This window comes from Armigeres subalbatus, unplaced genomic scaffold (assembly GCF_024139115.2).
Source record: "Armigeres subalbatus isolate Guangzhou_Male unplaced genomic scaffold, GZ_Asu_2 Contig739, whole genome shotgun sequence".
Classification (NCBI taxonomy): Eukaryota; Metazoa; Arthropoda; class Insecta; order Diptera; family Culicidae; genus Armigeres; species Armigeres subalbatus.
This window is the reverse complement of record NW_026943522.1, coordinates 288-20,336: the sequence shown is the minus strand read 5'-3', so window position 1 is coordinate 20,336 and position 20,049 is coordinate 288. Positions and strand designations below refer to the sequence as shown.

Genomic DNA, 20,049 nt, shown 5'->3' with positions numbered 1-20,049 from the left:
CGTTAAAGGTTTTCATATCAACCGTCGATAGCGATCGATGCCATTTCATGAAGAATTTTAAATTAATCAAAAGTTAAAGCACGGAAAATTGTTATCGATCTTTTCCAAAATATCGATATCAATTGATACCAACAAAAAGTTATTTATTTTTACAGTTCTACTTTACCTTCCTGTCAAAATTTCCAACAAAAACAAAAATAGATTCTTCAGAGGTTTGCTTCTACATTTTTTGTTTATTTATTTGCTTAATCGGGAATCGAACCTGAAGAAGTGATGATGTTATACATTTGCCCAGAGAACTTAACCACTAGCCCACAATGAAATGATGATTGTAAGCAGCTAAGTTGCATCAACATGCTAAGACTTGAAATTTTCATTCGCATATTACTTGCATATAGGGGGATTATTTCCCACTTAACACCATTCTCACATTCATCTTACTTCAATGCGTACATAAAATGACAGCTGCTGTTAATTGGTTCGTAAATTGGAACTATATTACGGCTTTTAGAATTGAAATCCGAGTGTCGTTTCATTTAACATCCGTTCATTTTTAGAAAATTTCTAAATCATAATTTTTGAGATGTAAACAAACCGCAAAATATCCATCGGTGTTTTGGTATCCAACGATATGAATCGATGGACTAAAACGTAATGAAGGTGCAGCGATGTTCGACAGTAAAATTCGTTGTCAAAATATATCATAAAGTTGAGATCGTACTTTATCAGAAATCTGATAACGTTTCATGAATATTCATATCGTTATTGTGATTAATTTGATGGTAAAGATGTAGCGATGTTCATCTTTCAAATACTTTGTCAAAGTATATCATTGCGTTGATATCATACTTTATATGAACTATGATAACGATTCATTAAGATTTGTATCATTTTTGTGAATAATGTAGTGTAAAGAAATACCAGCAAAATTATTTAATTTTAGATAAATAACTTCGAAAAAGTTTGACGAATGGTTGGCCGGGAACACTAATAGCGTAATAAACCAACAACTGCTAGAAAACGTGTGTGGAAAAAAGAAGTACCGTCGTCGGGGGTGACAATGGGTCAAATGGGGGTGGGAATGGGTCACTTTTTCAAGTACTTAGAATGCTTGCAGAATAGATTGAATGTATCTGAGTGCAAGAAGACTAAAATATAAGAGACATTTTTGAACGATTTTGCTAGAAAGAGAAATTAACTTTACAGGCCCATGAAACACACATATGACAATAGCGAATAGCGTTAAAGACTGCAATCAGAACTTTTTACCATTGAAAAATAGGATCGAAATAATAAATGAGGATATAGCAAAGTACAACGCACCATTCTCCAAAAACAAACTGGCAAAGGCAATGAACGGATTGAAAGGTTCATCTCCTGGCCCAGACAACATACATTACGCCACGATCTCACATTTATCAGTAGAATATACATAAGAACCCCTCTACTGAAAACATACATGGACTAAATCAATCGTAGTACCTATCAAGAACCAGTCTTAGAAACACTGAAGAAGAACTATTGTAGATATTTGTCCAATTTTATGTAAGTCGAGCCTTTTGTTATGTTAGACGTAGTAATAATGTCTTAAGATTGTATTGTAAAATCTAGTGCCGGTCATCAATTGTTAGTTACTAGGTTATCATGTATGTATCATTTGGTTCTAAACTGTTGGTATAAAAATAGGAGTTTTATGCCTACGGGTGAAAGAGCGTAATATTTCCCAAACTCCACTCCCGTCGGCTTTTCCCTCTCAATAAAAGACAAAAAAGATAAAAGACCAGCAAGCGTCCTACGAAACGCGGGACGCCTATCTGTATCCCGCCCCTGGCAAGAAAATGAACAAACAAGTGTCTTTTGAATAGATTTCGGCCTACAAAAAATATTTAAAAATGTTTGTGAGGCTGCATAACATAGAATAGGTATAGCTTAGAAAAATGATGCTGAAAAATGCATCTGGTCAAATTAATCTAGATTAATGAAACATTTCTATTCAAATTCAAGTGTCCGAATTTTGATATGTTCTTGATGAAGGAGTACCAGCCTTTAGATGATGTCATTGTCGAATTTCATAAATTTGCATTAAGAAAGACTTAAATTTAACGCCCGTGTGAATTATTCAAATATAAAATCTCGCCAACGAAAATATAAATGTTACAGAAATACTGATGATGAATTAAAACTTTACTTAAAATCTGACGTTGATATCTGATTGTTTATGAGCAGAAATGAAAGAAAAACTTATCGAAATAATCCGAAGAAATATTTTAACAACAACAGTAGGAACACTGTAGTTATACGTCGTATGCTTTGCTTTTATATGGCGGTATGGAATGACATAATATTTCACGATTTTTATAGTTTTATGAAGGTAAAAAAAATACATTTTGTAAGTTTATGGAAATAGCAACTAAATAGTCTATTAATGGAGACGCATAATACATTTCAAAGGCTTTTTCCCCAAAAGTAGTCAACCAAATACAACCAGTCGGAAACACGCAGAATTATTCCTACTTTTTCCTCTACTCGCAATGGTTGAAGAAATTTTCTCACAAACACAACCAGTGCAAACCAACTGTGTGATTCATGCTGTACCATGCTGAGTTTGCGATGGTGGGAAGGTCTTACTGGGCGCAAATAGGGAAAAAAAGCTCTTGAGGTGGTGAGAAATAATAGCTCTAACAGGTACTCCCACCGTTTGTAGCCATAGTATGTTTCCTTAATACTGCATCACTCCAGTTCACCGCATATTGACTCTACATAGCTATATGTGTACCAACATGCATCGAAAAGGTGAATTAATGCCCTATACTGTGTATGCTGGCTGAACCCATACCATCCGTATGGTACTTCACTCTGGATGGCTGCTAAAGGGCAAAAATTAGCCTTGTCTTACTACTTGTACTCCTTCTACAAAACAGGAAGCACGGTCTTAGCGTCGCTCAGTGTCTCGTTCTTTAAGCTTTTTCCAGCAACATACACTAGCTTAAATGTAAATAAACATGTATTTTACACATTCATAGCACTGAGGAGATATTGCATTAGGGTAGACCTGGGTAGACTGCAATTTGAGTTTGAAAGTATGGGTCTACCTATTTTTTTGGGGGTTTGTATGAACTTGAGTATTGAAATCTTTGCATGTGTCACTCTTTTTTTCTATGATGAATATTAAACGAAGTTTTGAGGCACAGTGATGAGCTAATGCGATAATCGTGAACTTTTGACACAAAAAAATAGACGTCTCACTTAGAATAAAATCCAATCAAAATCATCGTCACGGATGCATTATCGCCCATTGCTAAATACACTGTGTGTGGCCAAGAGGCAACCAGATGGCGGTAGTGTGTAAACATCAAATCAAACACGAACAAATCCAATGGAAGGGCCACCGACTTATCCCCCATAAGTACCACGGAGTTGGAAATTACGGAAGCTGTCCATTGGGTCAGGATTTACCTGAATCTGGCAATCCCAAGTAACAATTTCCATGCTCCTTGGATTTATATAATTCTTATTGCGGACTTATGACAGCAATCATAAAGCTAATTGCTCAGTTTTATTGGCGCTCTTATTGCTATCAATAAACCTCTCATAAATCTGTTAAAAAAAGCTTCAACCGTCAATTGCCTATTGACCATATGAACAGATCTATGACTGTAATGAAGAGCGTAATAAATTTTCAACGCTCGAATAAAGCTCCAATTTTTGGTCAAAATGTGGTTAAATGAATTACCCCCATAAGCATGTTTGCATTGCGAAGAGTTTTTGACGGTGTTTAATAAAAGCAAAGTATTCTGATCAAATTCCATGATGGCCATATTGAAAATGGAGAAGCTTTTCACAGTCAGTGAAATATATCACTGAAATTCATGATTTAACGACATTTTCACCCCGTATCATACTTTTTCTGATAAATAATTTTATTTATTTATAATTTGGGCTAAAGTACTAATCTATTTAGTGGACATCCTAGATGTTGTGGTAATAAGTATATTCGATTTATTTTCCTGAACTACCTTATATTGCCGGCGCGTGGTGTTCAACCTTATTTTTTCACCAGCTTTGCCCATAAAATCGGACGCACACTTCTTTTCAGTGGTACTGAATCGAAAAAAACAACCTGAAAAATATTATTCTGTTGTCATCATCATAATTTTCATTAGCAATCCATTTGTTATTATTTTCCTGCAAAGTTTTGTTTCACTTTTTTTAAAGCAACATTTTGACTGCTGCCACAGCCAAATTCCCTTTTTGCGGGTGGTTTGAGAAAGGGTTTCTAAATGCTCTTATAATAGGTTTATAGTGGTTATCTGGAGAAGTGGTCATCCTAAGGTTGCCGTGTATTATTCGGGTTTATTGTTAGATCTTATAAATGAATCTTGAAACCCATTATTAAAGCGGAATAAAACTTGAAATGTTACTTGGGAATGTGACCATGGCAAATATTACTCCAAATGTCTATCCAGCGTTATGGGCTGGGATGGAAATCGTACTATTCTGTACTACTGTTCCTGTAGAGTAGCGGTTCTCAACCTGGGGAACATTTGTACACCTGGGGGTACCTTCGTTGGTCTCAGAGGGTACCTAAGCAGCAAAAAAACAAAACAAAAATGCACGGTTGACTGACTAAACAAAGCATATCCCTTTTTGCCTTTCTCGTACAACTAAGTTGTACCGAAAGGCTATCATTTCACTCTAAATTCGAGCTTTTGATAGAAGTCCCGGAGATCCATAGTGTTATATACCATTCGACTCAGCTCGATGAGCTGAACAAATGTCTGTCTGTCCGTGTGTGCGTGTGTGTGTGCACAAAATGCCATAAAAAACATTAGCCAAATTTTCACATAGAAACTCTTAACCGATTTTCTTGCAACAAGTTGCATCCGACAGAGACTAAAACGTTGTTGATCACTATTGAATTTCATAATAATTGCAAATTGCAAAAATAGATATTATTAAAATAGTGATGAGACATAGTCACATAGAACAATAATGTGTTATGAAAAATGCCTTGCAACTATGAATATTTTTAAAGTTTATCCGTGGCTTGCTCTCATAAAGAGTTTCGTCGTACTATAAAGATGCTCGTGTTGCACGCATTTAGGCGTAAGTATGCTCTTCGTTCAGTTTTATAGTACTATGAATTTGTACGAAAGTCAAAATTCGAACATAGGAAATTCGAGAAACTTTTGGCAGCGCCATCTGTCGTCTACTAGTGTAAATTTTCTATCATAACATTAGACGGTTTAACTGTTTTGCCTTTCTTGTACATCATCGAGGTGTAAGCGTAAAAGCGACATTTATTACCTTTTAGCGCGAGAAAGGCGCCATTACCTCGAGTCACCACGAGTACGTTGGCTTATTTCCCTCTCTTACTAATTTAATAATAAGATTATGTCGATTGTACATATCTCAAAGAAACGTGGCTCCGTAAAGTGTTATACACGCCTGAGCCTACCAAATAAACGAAATTGGAAAAAAAAAAAAAAAAAAGGCGCCATTACCGCTAGGTGGATTAATCTGGGTTTTTACAGATATGATGAAAAATATGGATCAACTAGCTTTATGTACCCGGCCTTGCTCGGAATTGCCAGTTTGATTCGCAGTTTTTTTTCACAATCGGAAAATGAATAAACCAATTGGTCAACAGGATAATTGCGTTATCTTATCGATACTTCATCATTTGATCAAAAGAAGGCAGATTTCATTTGAAAACATTGACTGATTTTGGAAAAGGGAGCGAACCCATAATCGCCATATTCCGGGCAAACGTCTATTTCTAAAGAAGGACAAACATCCACCGATGCCTTATTCCGAGCAAACGTCTATTTTTAAAGAAGGGATCACATTCACCATCCAGAAGGAAACACATTAATCATTGCTTTTTACGTTGGGCAAACCATGATTTCGATAAATGGTTGAATTGATCGATAACTAAACAATACAATAATGGGTTCAGAAGTTAGGCTGGAGCACACACACAAACATACAAACATTGAGTTTTATATATCTCGGCAACTTATTCAAAACGACGTATGTGATTTTGTAAACAAAGATGCATACGTCGATTTGTCAAATATGATGACACTCCCACGCAAACCAATACAACGAACATGTAGCCGAAACCTCCCCTACCTGTATGTGGCGATAGTTTGCGTGGGAGTGCTATCAGATTGCAGAAATCAACGTTTAAATTTTTGTTTACAAAATCACATACGTCACATACGTTGAATAAGTATCCGAGATATATAGATAGCTAATAGCTATATGTATCCGGCTTTGCTAGGGACTGAAAAGTAAATTATAGAATTAAAATGTCCAATGCTGTAGCACGAAACCCACAGAGGTAGATCTACCGCTCATAGAATTGAACCTTTGTATCAATATATTTTTATATCTTTGTTTGGCCCTACCTTTTCAATAAACATCTTCCAAAAATAGAGAATAAGTGTACCAAATCTGGTTGGAATTTATCCTGGGAGTTACACTGAATTGCTCATTTTTAAAGACAACCCCTTCCCCCCATAACTTTCCCTTTTCCAAAATGACCCTCCCACCTTCTTTGTTATCTTCTCCTTAGAATAGAAAATGTGTGCACCAAATTTGGCTGAAATTGGTCCTGGGAGTTGGGTGTTACACTGAATTGCTCTTTTCTAAAGACAACCCTTCCCCTTACCCTCCCTTTTCCCAATGATCATCCCACCCCTTTGTTATTTTCTCCTCAGGATAGAGAATGTGTGTACCAAATTTGGATGAAAGCGGTCCAGGGGTTCAAAAGAAACACTGAATTGCCTGTTTTCTGAACAATACCCCTCCCCCCCGACCCCTCCCCTCTTTCCCAAATTACACTTCCATGTGATCGACTTCTCTTAGTGAATATGTGTACAATATTTGGTTGATATGGGTACTGGAAGTTGGGAGTAACACTGAATTGCTCGTTTTATAAAGACAACCCCTCCCCCCCATACCCTCCCTCTTTTTACAATGACCGCCCCACCCCCATTTGTTATCTTTTCTTTAGGGTAGAGAATGTGTATCACATTTGGTTGAAATCAGTGCAGGGGTTCAGAATTTACTCTAAATTACCCGTTTTCTGAACAATACCCTCCCTCCAGACCCCTCCCCTTTCCCAAAATCTCTCATATGATTGTTTCCTTATAGTGAATATGTGTACAAAATTTGGTTGAAATCGGTCCTGGGAGATGAAAGTTACACATAATTGTTCGTTTTCTAAACAAAACCCCTCCCCCTTTCCTAAATGACCCTCCCACCCCCTTTTTTAACTTCCCCTGAGGATAGAGAATGTGTGTACCAAATTTGGTTGAAATCGGCCAAGTGGTTCAGAAGTAGTTAGCGAACATACATACATAGATTGGTTTTTATATATATAGATAAAGTGATAGACTTAAGGTTGGCAGATTACGAATATATTCGCATGAGATGAGTGCCTCTCCGTCTGTAGACTGAGAGGTGAAATATGTCCCAACGAATCATTGGCTCAATGCGCACAAGCAAAAAAACGACGTTATCCGTAGCGCAAAAAGTGGAAAAATGATAAAAAGTGTTCAGCATCAAAACGTAAACAATAGCTGGGTTATTATTGGTGGTGATTAGCAGCAAACAGCACAAATTAGAGACATTAATGCTAAGGGCCTGTCTCATTTGGAGAATTGAACTGAAATTAAACTTAAAAGTGACATTTCAATAATTATCGAATAACCCTGCTCGCAGAGCAAGATTACTTATGACAGATATCGAATCATTTTTCATCGATGTCTTATTGGAATTGATGGATAGCACCAGTCATTTTTATGACCGGGTGATTTTTTAATTTTTGAACTGTCACTTTTAAGTTTAATTCTCCAAATGAGACAGACCCTAAAATGCTCGAAAAATCATGTGCTGGGTGAACCATTTTCATCTGCATGTTGAATAGAGAAGTGTGGGCATTGCATATTGCAAGTAAGTAGATAAATTAAATAAAATTAGTTAACTTGGTACACTCAGAATAATCTGCACGTAATACAAATGTGTACACTAATAGATTGTGATCAGCTAACTACGCACTTGTCATTCATTTGTTCGGCTAATAAAAATTGCTTTGCACTGATGAAATATATGTACAGATGCTTTATAGTATTACACTAATTAGTTTATATGCGTCCTGGGATAGTTATGTGCGCACATAAAAATCCTTGAATTAAAATTTATGTATTTTGATTTTCACCGAAAAATATGTGCGGATTATCCTCAGTATGCAATCTTTGGTTGTATGAGTAAGGAAGCCATAGCTGCTGCCATTATGTGTACTCAGTGCTAAGTGCCCTTAATGATCAATATCTTTCAACATAATTGTATTTCTGCACGAAAAAAAAACTTCATAATGAATGTATTCGGCAAAACACATACATTTTTGCCATTGTGGTTTCTTAATGGAACATATGTCTAATTGCAATGAAAGCAATGCATCATTGCATAAGATAATCATAACATGAAACTTATACATTTCATGTCGAATGCTAATAAACATAATTAGAGATTTCGAATAGTCCATATAACGTCAATGTATGAATTTGATTAGAGAATTAACAATAAAATCAATGGGGGTTTTCTAATATTAATTCATTTTTATTTTAATCTTGAAATCAATTTAAATCCGAAAATCGCACGTATTTGGTTTATTTATTATTTTTATTGACTTAAATTTAAACAAAATTTTTAACGCGTTGTTCCGGTTGATGCTGTAACGAGATCGGATTAGTTTCCGGAGGAATACACGAACTGCAACTATCCGGTGTCGATATCGATCAGTCGGGTCATACTGTCCGTACATGCCGTACATGCCGCCGCAAACGTTCGCGAATCGTTTGCAAATGTGTGATGGGAACTCCAATTGTGTCGCTGGTCAACTCTCCGTACTGACGGTCGGCTGCCGGATGGTCTCGTCCAGCGAACCATCTGCGACTATATGCCTCGAAACAACGTTATACCTTCCTTCATATTTTATTTCTATATGCATAATTTGGATCAGGATCTAGCTTGCGTGTTTGCATCGAGGTCTGCATATCCCAACATATTATCATGTTTCCGGTGGACCTTGACTCCGCCATGGCCGGTGATCGACAACGCAATCGTCGCACCGACAAACCATCAGAACTTCGTTTCTGGATTTCTGAAAAAAAAAACAATTTTTCTTTCAATAAATATAATCACCTGATGCGCATAAATATGATATTAATTACCTGTAAGGTTTTTCTTGAAGTTTTTCACGTTGGTTTGGCACCGATGAAGGATTTACATCAAACATTCCAAGTGCAAATTCAATGCGGAAATATTCCTCGACAAATAATTTGCATGTTTCTCTGCAGCAGTTTTCCTCTGGCTGATCTTTTTTTTTCATTTCGCAGCGTACATCAAAAGTATAAGTTCCGCTCAATACATTTTTGCCATGTAGCAAAACTTATACTTTTCATTCAATAAGATAATATTCAATATAAGCACTCTAAATAAATTTGATTCAGATTTGTAATGAAAATCATATAAAGGGAAATGAAAAATATATCTTATATCTGATGGTTTACATGAATGGAAATTAATAAATAAAATCATTAAATTTTTTTACGTGTGGTAGCTTTGATGACATTTTCTTAATCAGAACACATTTCAGCCAATGAGTGACATAGTTTAGACCCTAGAATTTAAAATATTCCTCAGAAGTCTATAGTCATTGGCATATCTCGCCACGATGCTTAGGAAAGGAAAAACCTCCCAATAAAAAATTTGACAGCTCCGAAATTTCACCATCATCCGACGAAATCGGGTACCTTCCAAATCGACCTATTTTTTCACCGACGACGTCGATTGTCGTAGGCTACATATTTTCGTCGTCAGACTTATTGAACGATTAAGTCGCGAGCAATCGGTTGCCTATTTAATCGGTTAAATAATCGATTAATTGTTTATTTGGTGCTTATGGTGTTTATTTTGATTGTTTGATTGAAGCACAGATGAAATCGGATGGCTGTGTTCATGAACATAGAATAAACAAAGTAAGTAAATGATATTTAATTATTGAAATATGACATAATTTGTAAGATTTTCAGATTGTGCCACACTCAGGAACGTTCCAAAACATCAAGGAAAATCGGTTAATCAAGGTAAGTGATCAAATGTAGTTCTGTTCAAGTTTTAATAATTCAAGCAGGATACTTTATTTTATGTCGCCACCAATGAGCAAATCAGACATTCCAAAAAGTATAATATTTCCATTTCAAGCGAATCATCATTTGTTTGGTGTGCTCATTTGTATAGGAATAGATGCCATCATTAGGTAGGAAGAAAAAAGGCTATTTAAGGTAAACTGTGGATTAATGTTTATAGTGCTGAGTCACTTTCACTATACCATTCCTTCATCATTTTCAGAAGTTGGAGAAGGATGGTAACACAGAGGAGGTCAGAAATACCGAATACCCTATATTGAAATCCCTAAACTCATTGAATCCTAAAGAATTCGGTGCTATGATACCCAGAAGCCCTACTAATGTAAGTCTTAAGAAATTTCTTGTACTTCACTCAATCAAGTAGCTGTTAATTTAATAATCAACTATTTTCAGCTATCGACCTAAACCAAACAGGTCAGTATAAGAATGAGTCCAATTCATCCACCGACCTGGACCGAATCGAGAACTGTCACTCATGCCACCCATTTTAATAAATCGATTAAACCCTTGATTTCGTTTGTTTTTCCTGTGTTTCATACCGATTAATCTATGGATTTATTCGGATCTGCTCTATGATAAAATTTAATGAACAGATCAAACACCATATTTCGTCTATTTTCATTATTTTTTACACCTATCAATCTATATATTTAGTCGTATATGCTTCATGATGAAATGTAATAAACCGACAAAACACCCTATTTTGCCTGATTTAATTATTTTCTACACCGATTAATCTATAAATTTAGTCTGATCTGCTCCGTGCTGAAATTCAATAATCCGATTAATCACCCTATTTCGTCTGGTTTCGTCACACATAATTTAAAACGAAATTGACCTATTGTTTATTCGATTTAGTTGATGTTCGTCTAGCGATTTCGTTTGTCGTCGCGTCGGTGGCGTCCCCTGTAAAATTCCCATAAGGCTCGGTGAAACAATCTACAAATTCGTCGGGAACAAAATCGGACGACCCTGCCGACGTGAACCGATTTAGTCTTGGGGAAAGTCGGGAGGATTTTTTATGGGGCTCGCACCACCCAGCGTTGAACTATTAATGCTGTCCAATGAGCAGCTCGAAGTAGCTCGAAGTTGTTCCCGTCCTGCTCGTTCTTTTTTGTCAACAAATGGGTATGAGCAGGACAGGGAGAAACTTCGAGCTACTTCAAGCTCTCATTGGACAGCACTATTTTCTTTGTCTTGAACGATTTGCTACAAAAAAAGCTAAATGTCTTGTTCGAGTGTGTTTATCAAAAAATTCTAGTTCGACTAAAGTTGAGACTCTCGAATTGGGTCAACTTTTTTCAGCTGGGTCAACTGACAGCCATTTGCACACTTGTATTTCGATTTAAACTCCACGTATGATGTCCAGTAAAGCAAAATCCCGTTCTTGAAATTCTTTTTGCATTTTGACATATGAGTGATTTTTAGTTGGGTCGTGACCCAACCAGCGAAATCATAGTATATATAAATATTCAAACCATCGACTGTAATATCAACTTGATGCCATACGGTCCTTCAACAACTATCAACTAGTTGGTGGCACGTAAGGATATAATAGGTTTTGCTATTTTGGCTAAAACGCTTCGTAGAACGTATTCATTCCAGATAGAAGATTCTTTAGATAATCATTTTAAAAAAATCAGATGCTTCTTATAACAAAATCTAAAGTGATTTAATTTGAAGTTTGCAGAGAACAAAACTTTATAGATGACCTCTGATAGAAAACTTCGAAGAAGAAACTCCAAAAGGAATATCCTACAATGATATAAAAATGCTAATATCACCTTCCAAACTTAGACGTACATGTTCATGATAGAATTATAGGCGAAAGTATAGAATTGATAGTTCCGTTAGGATACGGCAGGCATGAAGAATGTTTTTTATAGAAATCGAATTGAAAGCGAGCGGAGGGCAATATTTGTGATGGCACATATCGCACGACTTTCCTTCTGCCAAACTCCCGTATGAAAGAAGGTGGGAAGAATATCAGTGTGAAAGCTGATATATCTCCACTGGTATTCTTCATGCCTGCCGTATCCTTACGGAACTATCAATTCTATACTTCCGCCTCTAATTCTACCATGAACATGTACGTCTTAGTTTGGAAGATGATATTAGCATTTCCATATCATTGTTAATCGTTTAACTTCACGTAGAAGTAATACACTCAAATCATTAATTAGGAATATCTTGTTAAATTTATTGAAAAATAAAAAAAAAATTGAGGATTCCTTCGCTGAATCCTCAGAGAAATTCGACTAAAGACAATATTTACAAATGAAATTTGCGAACCTGGTGGATATCCTGTCGAGCATATTTCTGCAGCTTTTTTAGTGTTTCCATTCAAAATCAAACATCGTGGAAAAAAATTCAGAGGAGAGCTCTGTGTTAAATTTAGTTAGAGAATTTTATAGAAAATTTTGAGCAGTCTAGAAATTCTCGGGAATGAACGATGTCTTCAACGGAACCACAAAGAATTTTTAGAACAAAATAAGGATACAATTTATCTATTCTAACTTTACAAGGGGATGTGCCCTAAACAAATTTCGGAAGAAACTTTTCGAGCAGCACCCAGAAAAAAAAATATTAAGGAATAATTGAATAAAATTTATAATAATATTTAATATCGATTAAAAAATAAACATGTTTGACACATTCCGGCGTGATCGATTAAAAAATAAATATGTTTGACACATTCCGGCGTGACGTAACAACGTTTTGACGTACATTTAAATGTTTTGCCTTTCTCGTATACTAAGTATACGGTAAAGGCTATATGATCGCTCCAAAAACAAACTTTTTATAGAAGGCCCGGAGACCCATAGTGTTATATACCAATCGACTCAGTTCGACGAATTGAGGTGATGTCTGTGTGTGTGTGTGTGTGTGTGTGTTTTTTTTTTTTTTTTCTTCCTAAACAATGGAGGGGGAATCTGCTCAACAGACATCCTGGGTTGACCAGGAAGTGCTGGGTTAGGGGCCACCTCCAATGAGGGAGGCAGGACTGCATCCCCGACCAGCTAAACCGTTTCCATTGCCGCCAAGCCCATCGCCCCTTCGGTACAACCAGAAAGTAATGCTTCAAAGGGGGGCCAGTGCATAACGCACCCTCGAGGTTAGCTGCGTGTCCTTGCAGCATCGAACATCGTGACTCGCTTTTTTAGAAGAACACCATGGTATCGTGCCAGCGCATTGCCGGCTTTCCAGGTGGCCTTACCACGCCCTATGTCCTCGGAAGGTGGGAAGGGTCGACTTCGCGCCTGCTTCCCTCTGCACGACTAGTATCAAGAATGATGATGCCGCGTGCACCCCAAATTGACCTTTCTGCGATAGGGCCTATTCGCCAGCACACAGAGGGACTTGCCGACGCGGTGCCTATGCCTGCCCCAGCCTTGACGAGGACCCCTTTCCGTCCTCGGGCTCGGAACCCGCCCGGTTGACCGACGCCGCGAAAGCGACGATACCATGTTGTTTTTCACGCGGCCACTTGTTCGATAAAAGGATCGAGTTCGACCACAGGGCACCGGTATGACCCATGAAGCCGACTCCAAACCCTTGGACCACCTTTTATATGCGCCTGAACTAGCCATCCCTCGAGTCCACGCGCCACCTTCTGTGTAGCTCCGAGACGATTTGGACGATAGCCGATAAAACGGCGTTCCAGCCAACTTCATCTTTACACATCCTCCGAACTAGGTTGTCCGGGGTAGTGTCCAGACCACATGTGGCAAGCATGTGGTCACGCATTGTGCGAAAACGCGGGCACACGAACAACACGTGTTCCGCCGTTTCCTGTAAACCAACGCACACCGGACACTCGGGCAAGGCCGAGTGTCCGAACCGGTGTAGGTACTGTCTGAAGCAACCATGGCCTGTAAGGACCTGGGTCAGGTGGAAAGTGATTTCCCCATGGCGCCTCTTGACCCACGTACCTATCTCGGGTATCAACCTATGTGTCCATCTACCCTTAGTGGAACTGTCCCACGCACGCTGCCATTTGACCATTGAGGCCAACCTGACAGTCCTGCGGATGCCTCTCGTGCCGCGCATTTCAAAGCACTCTATGTCTTCACCGATAACGATGTCAATAGGCATCATACCGGTGATGACGCAGAGTGCATCGTGCGACACGGTACGGTACGCGCTCGCAACTCTTAGGCACATGAGCCTATACGTACTTTCTATCTTCGTTCTGTAGCAGTTAATACGCAGGGCCGTGCCCCAAGCTGGCCCCCCATACCTCAGTATGGACAGAGCAACGCTAGCCAGAAGCTTGCGCTTGCTAGCATAAACCGCAGAGCTATTGGACATCATCCGGGACAATGCCACTATAGCTGTGGAGGCACGCTTGCAGGCGTAATTGACGTGGCTACCAAAGGTGAGCTTATCGTCGATTATTACCCCCAAGAGTTTGATTGAGCGTTCAGAGGTGATCGTGCAGTTGCCTGCCCTTATCACCGCTTGCTGCTCCGACTTTCGGTTGTTAACAACAACCACCTCAGTCTTGTGGTGAGCCAGTTCTAACTTCCTGGAACTCATCCACTCCTCCACAATTGCGATCGAGTGGGCTGCAGTCAACTCCACCTCTTCGATCGATTCGCCGTAGACCTCCAGCGTAATATCGTCAGCGAAGCCGACGATTACCACGCCCACCGGGAACTTCAACCTCAAGACACCGTCGTACATGACGTTCCATAACACCGGACCCAGTATGGAACCTTGCGGAACCCCTGAGGTTATGTCAACGCACTTCCGACCCGCCTCCGTGTCGTATACCAGTACTCGATTCTGGAAGTAGCTTCCGAGAATCTTGTACAGGTACTCGGGAATTCCAAGACGCAGGAGCGCATCTGCAATAGCTGCCCAACTGGCACTGGTCGCGCATCTGCAATAGCTGCCCAACTGGCAACTGGTGTGTGTGTGTGTGTGTGTGTGTGTGTGTGTGTGTGTGTGTGTGTGTGTGTGTGTGTGTGTGTGTGTGTGTGTGTGTGTGTGTGTGTGTGTGTGTATGTGTGTGTGTATGTGTGTGTGTGTGTGCGCAAAACTACTAAAAAAATGTCACTCATTTTTCGGGCACTTATCCTCAACCGATTTGCTCGCAACAAGTTGCATTCGACGCAAAATCCTGTCCCATTATTTCCTATTTGAAATTGGCCAGATCGGACTATGGGATCAAAAGTTATGGCCAAAATACAAATTCATACGAAAAAATCACGTAAAAAATGTCACTCATTTTTCGGGCACTTATCCTCAACCGATTTGCTCGCAACAAGTTGCATTCGACGCAAAATCCTGTCCTATTGTTTCCTATTTGAAATTGGCCAGATCGAACTATGGGATCAAAAGTTATGGCCAAAACACAAATTCATACAAAAAAATCACGTAAAAAATGTCACTCATTTTTCGGGCACTTATCCTCAACCGATTTGCTCGCAACAAGTTGCATTTGACGCAAAATCCTGTTCCATTGTTTCCTATTTGAAATTAGCCAGATCAGACTATGGGATCAAAAGTTAAGGCCAAAATACAAAATCATACGAAAAAATCACGTAAAAAATGTCACTCATTTTTCGGGCACTCATCCTCAACCGATTTGCTCGCAACAAGTTGCATTCGACGCAAAATCCTGTTCCATTGTTTCCTATTTGAAATTGGCCAGATCGGACTATGGGATCAAAAGTTAAGGCCAAAATACAAAATCATACGAAAAAATCACGTAAAAAATGTCACTCATTTTTCGGGCACTTATCCTCAACCGATTTGCTCGCAACAAGTTGCATTCGACGCAGAATCCTGTCCCATTGTTTCCTATTTGAAATTGGCCAGATCGAACTATGGGATCAAAAGTTATGGCCAAAATACAAATTTATACGAAAAAATCGCGTAAAAAATGTCACTCATTTTTCGGGCACTTATCCTCAACCGATTTGCTCTCAACAAGTTGCATTCGACGCAGAATCCTGTCCCAATATTTCCTATTTTTCATCTATTCCCCAAGCAACATAAGTTCATCAAATCTGGTTGCAGTAACCAGGTTAGGGACAAAAGGTCGAAAGACAAAACGTCTAAAGACAAAATGTCGAAGGGACAAATGGTCGAAAAGGACAAAAGGTCGAAAGGACAAAACGTCGAATGGGACAAAAGGTCGAAAGGGACAAAACGTCGAATGGGACCAAAGGCCGAAAAGAATAAAAGATCAATAAGATCTAAAGGTCAAAAGTCACCCCGAGTAGCACACTTATCACATATCAGTCACTGTGACTCATATGCGACCAAATTCAGTCACATTGGAGCTACTGCAACCAAATCGGTCTGAACTGTGGTACTAGGGACAAAAGGTCGAAATAGACAAGAAACTGAAACGGAGAGAATCAATTCGGCACCAGAGTTCCCTTACACAATTGGCAAAACTCTGCTTTTTTATTTTTCACAATTTTAACAAATACATAAAACTCATTGGATGTTTGATGGATGTTTGAGTTTTCTAAATATCACTTCGTTCTCTCAAAATGGCGCACGCCGCACATCAAACACATCGGCGTGTATTAAGGTTCCCCCAAACACACGCGACGAGACAATCGCGACGCGATTCTATTGCTTGGCGACTGCGATTCTGTTGGTATGGATGCGTAAATCGAGCATTGCCAGCATCCACCCAACGATATAATCGCCGCAACAAGCTGTCACCGTCTTGGGGATGAAATCGCTTAGACTTTGAGGAGCCTTTACACACCGGTGTATTTTTAATGCGCGCATTTGCGTGGCTGCGGCGTGCACTATTTAGACAGATTGAAGTGACATTTAGAAAATATAGATCTCCATCTGTTAATTTGCACTCATTCAACGATTTTTATTCAATTGTTAAAAATAGTGAAAAATAAAAGGGCATTTTTTTTGCCAACTGTATAGGACAACTCTGTCTCGCGCAATACAAGTTTTATTCATTTCTTAAATAAACAATCTTTTTTATTTCTAACAGAACTATCTAGGTATTCATAATATTGGTTCATAGTAATTACTACTTCTTTGAAAATTGCTCATTCTTCAACTTTGATTGATGAGATGAGTGTGGTATTTCTGCATGAAAATAAATTCATTTAAGAAATTCTTTTAGAATACACTCAACTCGTTCTTTATCGGCCTTTTGTCCCTTTAGACATTTTGTTCTTTTCAACATTTATCCTTTTCGACCTTTTGTTCTTTCGACATTCTGTCCCTTTCGACCTTTTGTCCTTTCGACCTTTTGTCTTTTCGACCTTTTGGCTTTTGACCTTTTGTCCTTTCGACCTTTTGTCATAGATTCGCAGTAACCATATTGTGACTGAATCCGGTCATATATAAGTTACTGTGATTGATGTGCAATATGTGTGCTTCTCAGGTCGCTCGCAACAGATTGCATTCGACGCAGAATCTTGTCCCATTGTTTCCTCTAGAAACTTGGCCGGATCGTACAATTGGGTCAAAAGTTATGGCGAAAATACTAATTTTAAAACTACAAAATAAAATGCCATTTTTAGCTCTTATGCAACAAATTGCGTTTGGCGAGAATTTTTTTATGCATATAAACAAATATGAAAAATAAGACCAATCCACATATTGGTGTTATTTTAGATTTTTCCAAACCTTTAACGAATCTAACTTTTTTTTTGTACACACACACATACGTACATACACACATACAGACATCACCTCAATTCGTCGAGCTGAGTAGATTGGTATATAACTCTATGGATCTCCGAACCTTCTATCAAAAGGTTTTCGAGTGATCCTATAGCGTATACGTGTACTTAGTATACGCAAAAGGCAAAAAGTATAATAATGAACACTTATGAACTTTGGTTCATGCAAGCAGACTGACAAGGGGTGATTCAACTATGACGTCCACTACTTTTTTAGATTTCTAGAAACCCCCACCCCCTCCGTCACGTTTTTTTTGTATACCTAGTATATGTAATGTCACAAAATCTTAGACTCCCTCCCCCCCCTAAGACCTGCGACATCATTGTTGAACGACCCCCAAACAGATGTTTAACTCTCGAAAATCGATGAAGTAATAAACGAAAGTTGTGCTGTTGAGATTTCGGTGAAATTTCACAGATAATATCTGCGATTTAATTTAAATGTGTAGGTAGACGGGGCCTAATTTTGGGGGGTTTGAGAGAGGGCATGGCCACGGGCACAAAAATCAACCTTTTTCATACATTTAAGGGCCCCTGAAAACTGTCGGTCCGGCCCAGAGGTAGTATTTAAGGTTCCGTTTCCGCAATAATACATTTCAAATAATATCTTCATATTTACATAGTACAAACAGCACCAAAGGAATAGGAAACTATTTTTTCCAAGGTCCAGGTGAATGGGAAAACTCCAGCAACGTAAAGGTCTATACAAGAAAAAATAATTTCAATACAAAAAGCATGACAAAGAGAAGATAAGGGACTAAAATCACAAACTATCACGGGACGTAATTTCTGAAAAACTTAAAACTCCACTATCTATGAGTTCAGTTCACCCTAATGCTACAGTCCGCGTTGGAGGTGGGCAGTCTGATTAGGGCTCATCCTTCTTTTTCTTTCTTTTTCGTTCCCTTCATCCACGATTGCAATGTATCCAGACTAACACTTTTCCCGCAAATAAGGGCATCATTTCCAACGCACCAAATCGTAATATCGCCTGGAATCGTTCAGATATCATTCACAATCTATCGCACAGCATCATTGTTGTATGTCGTATCCCAATGCAGAACCTCGAGCTTTTTTACCTCACACACTCACACATCCACCATGATCAATCACTATTAGCTGCAGCAGCCAGTAGCACAAAACCACCCTCCGCAAAGGTAAAGGAAAAGCACGTTTTTCCAAAAGCGTCTTCAATGCGCGGCCTCTCGATTCGAACTGACGACAGGAGAAAGCATCGTTGGGCAAGATATGGTTCATGGAAATCATAAATGAAAACATTCAGAGAGCAGAGAATATTAGCAAACACGCATAGAGAGAAGAATTGTTTTGAACAAACCTTCGGGGTACCAAACCGTCTGGAACAAAGATTATTGCATCCCTCGGATTCTCACTTGTCCCGAGCAGGTCCCGAGTATCCAGTCTCTGAGAATTTAATTCCAACCACAGTATAACTTCTATATGATTGGAAATCCAGGATTGATAAGATAGAACTAAACATGTTCTTTTCAAAAAAAATTACCAAAGAAATTTGACCTTCAGACAGAAAATCGTACCTGAGCGGAATATTAGTACCATCGTGGGGAGCAGCTAGCAAAGCTAGAATTCAAATAACTTTCAGCTAAAAAGTTCTTCTTCTTCAATGGCTCTACATTCCAACTGGAACTTGGCCGGCTTTTCAACTTAGTATTCTATTAGCATTTCTATAGTTAATTGAAAGCGTTTCTATACCTGCCATTGCACGAGTATGTATCTTGTGTGTCGACCCAACCCAGTTTCCAACCCGAAAACATCCTAGGCCGGACCGAGTATCGAATTCGCCATCTCCGGATTGACAATCCTATGCCTTTGCTCGCAAGGGTAATGGAGACCCATACTGGCATGTTAATTGGCTACATGTTATTTCTTGGTTTTTTGAACAACTTGTTATTCAGTTTGTAGTCTGGAATTAAAAAATGTACGCCTTCACCTCAAGTTTAGAAAAAAAAAATGGAAACATTTAAATCGAAATGAAAATTTAAATCATCTTCCAAACTGTAACGTGATAGAATTAGTGGCGAAAGTATATGAATCATTTGTTTGAGAAACTGCATAAGTCCATTTTACACTATTTCGAGAAAACAACAAAAAACTGTTTTTGAACAAACTTGCAC

At 38.6% G+C, this 20,049-nt stretch overlaps 1 pseudogene; it reads right to left on the bottom strand.

Moving 5' to 3' along the window:
• Positions 1 to 19,107, bottom strand: part of LOC134204603 (uncharacterized) — a 204,653-nt pseudogene extending 185,546 nt beyond the window's left edge.
• Between the last annotated feature and the right edge of the window lie 942 nt (positions 19,108 to 20,049).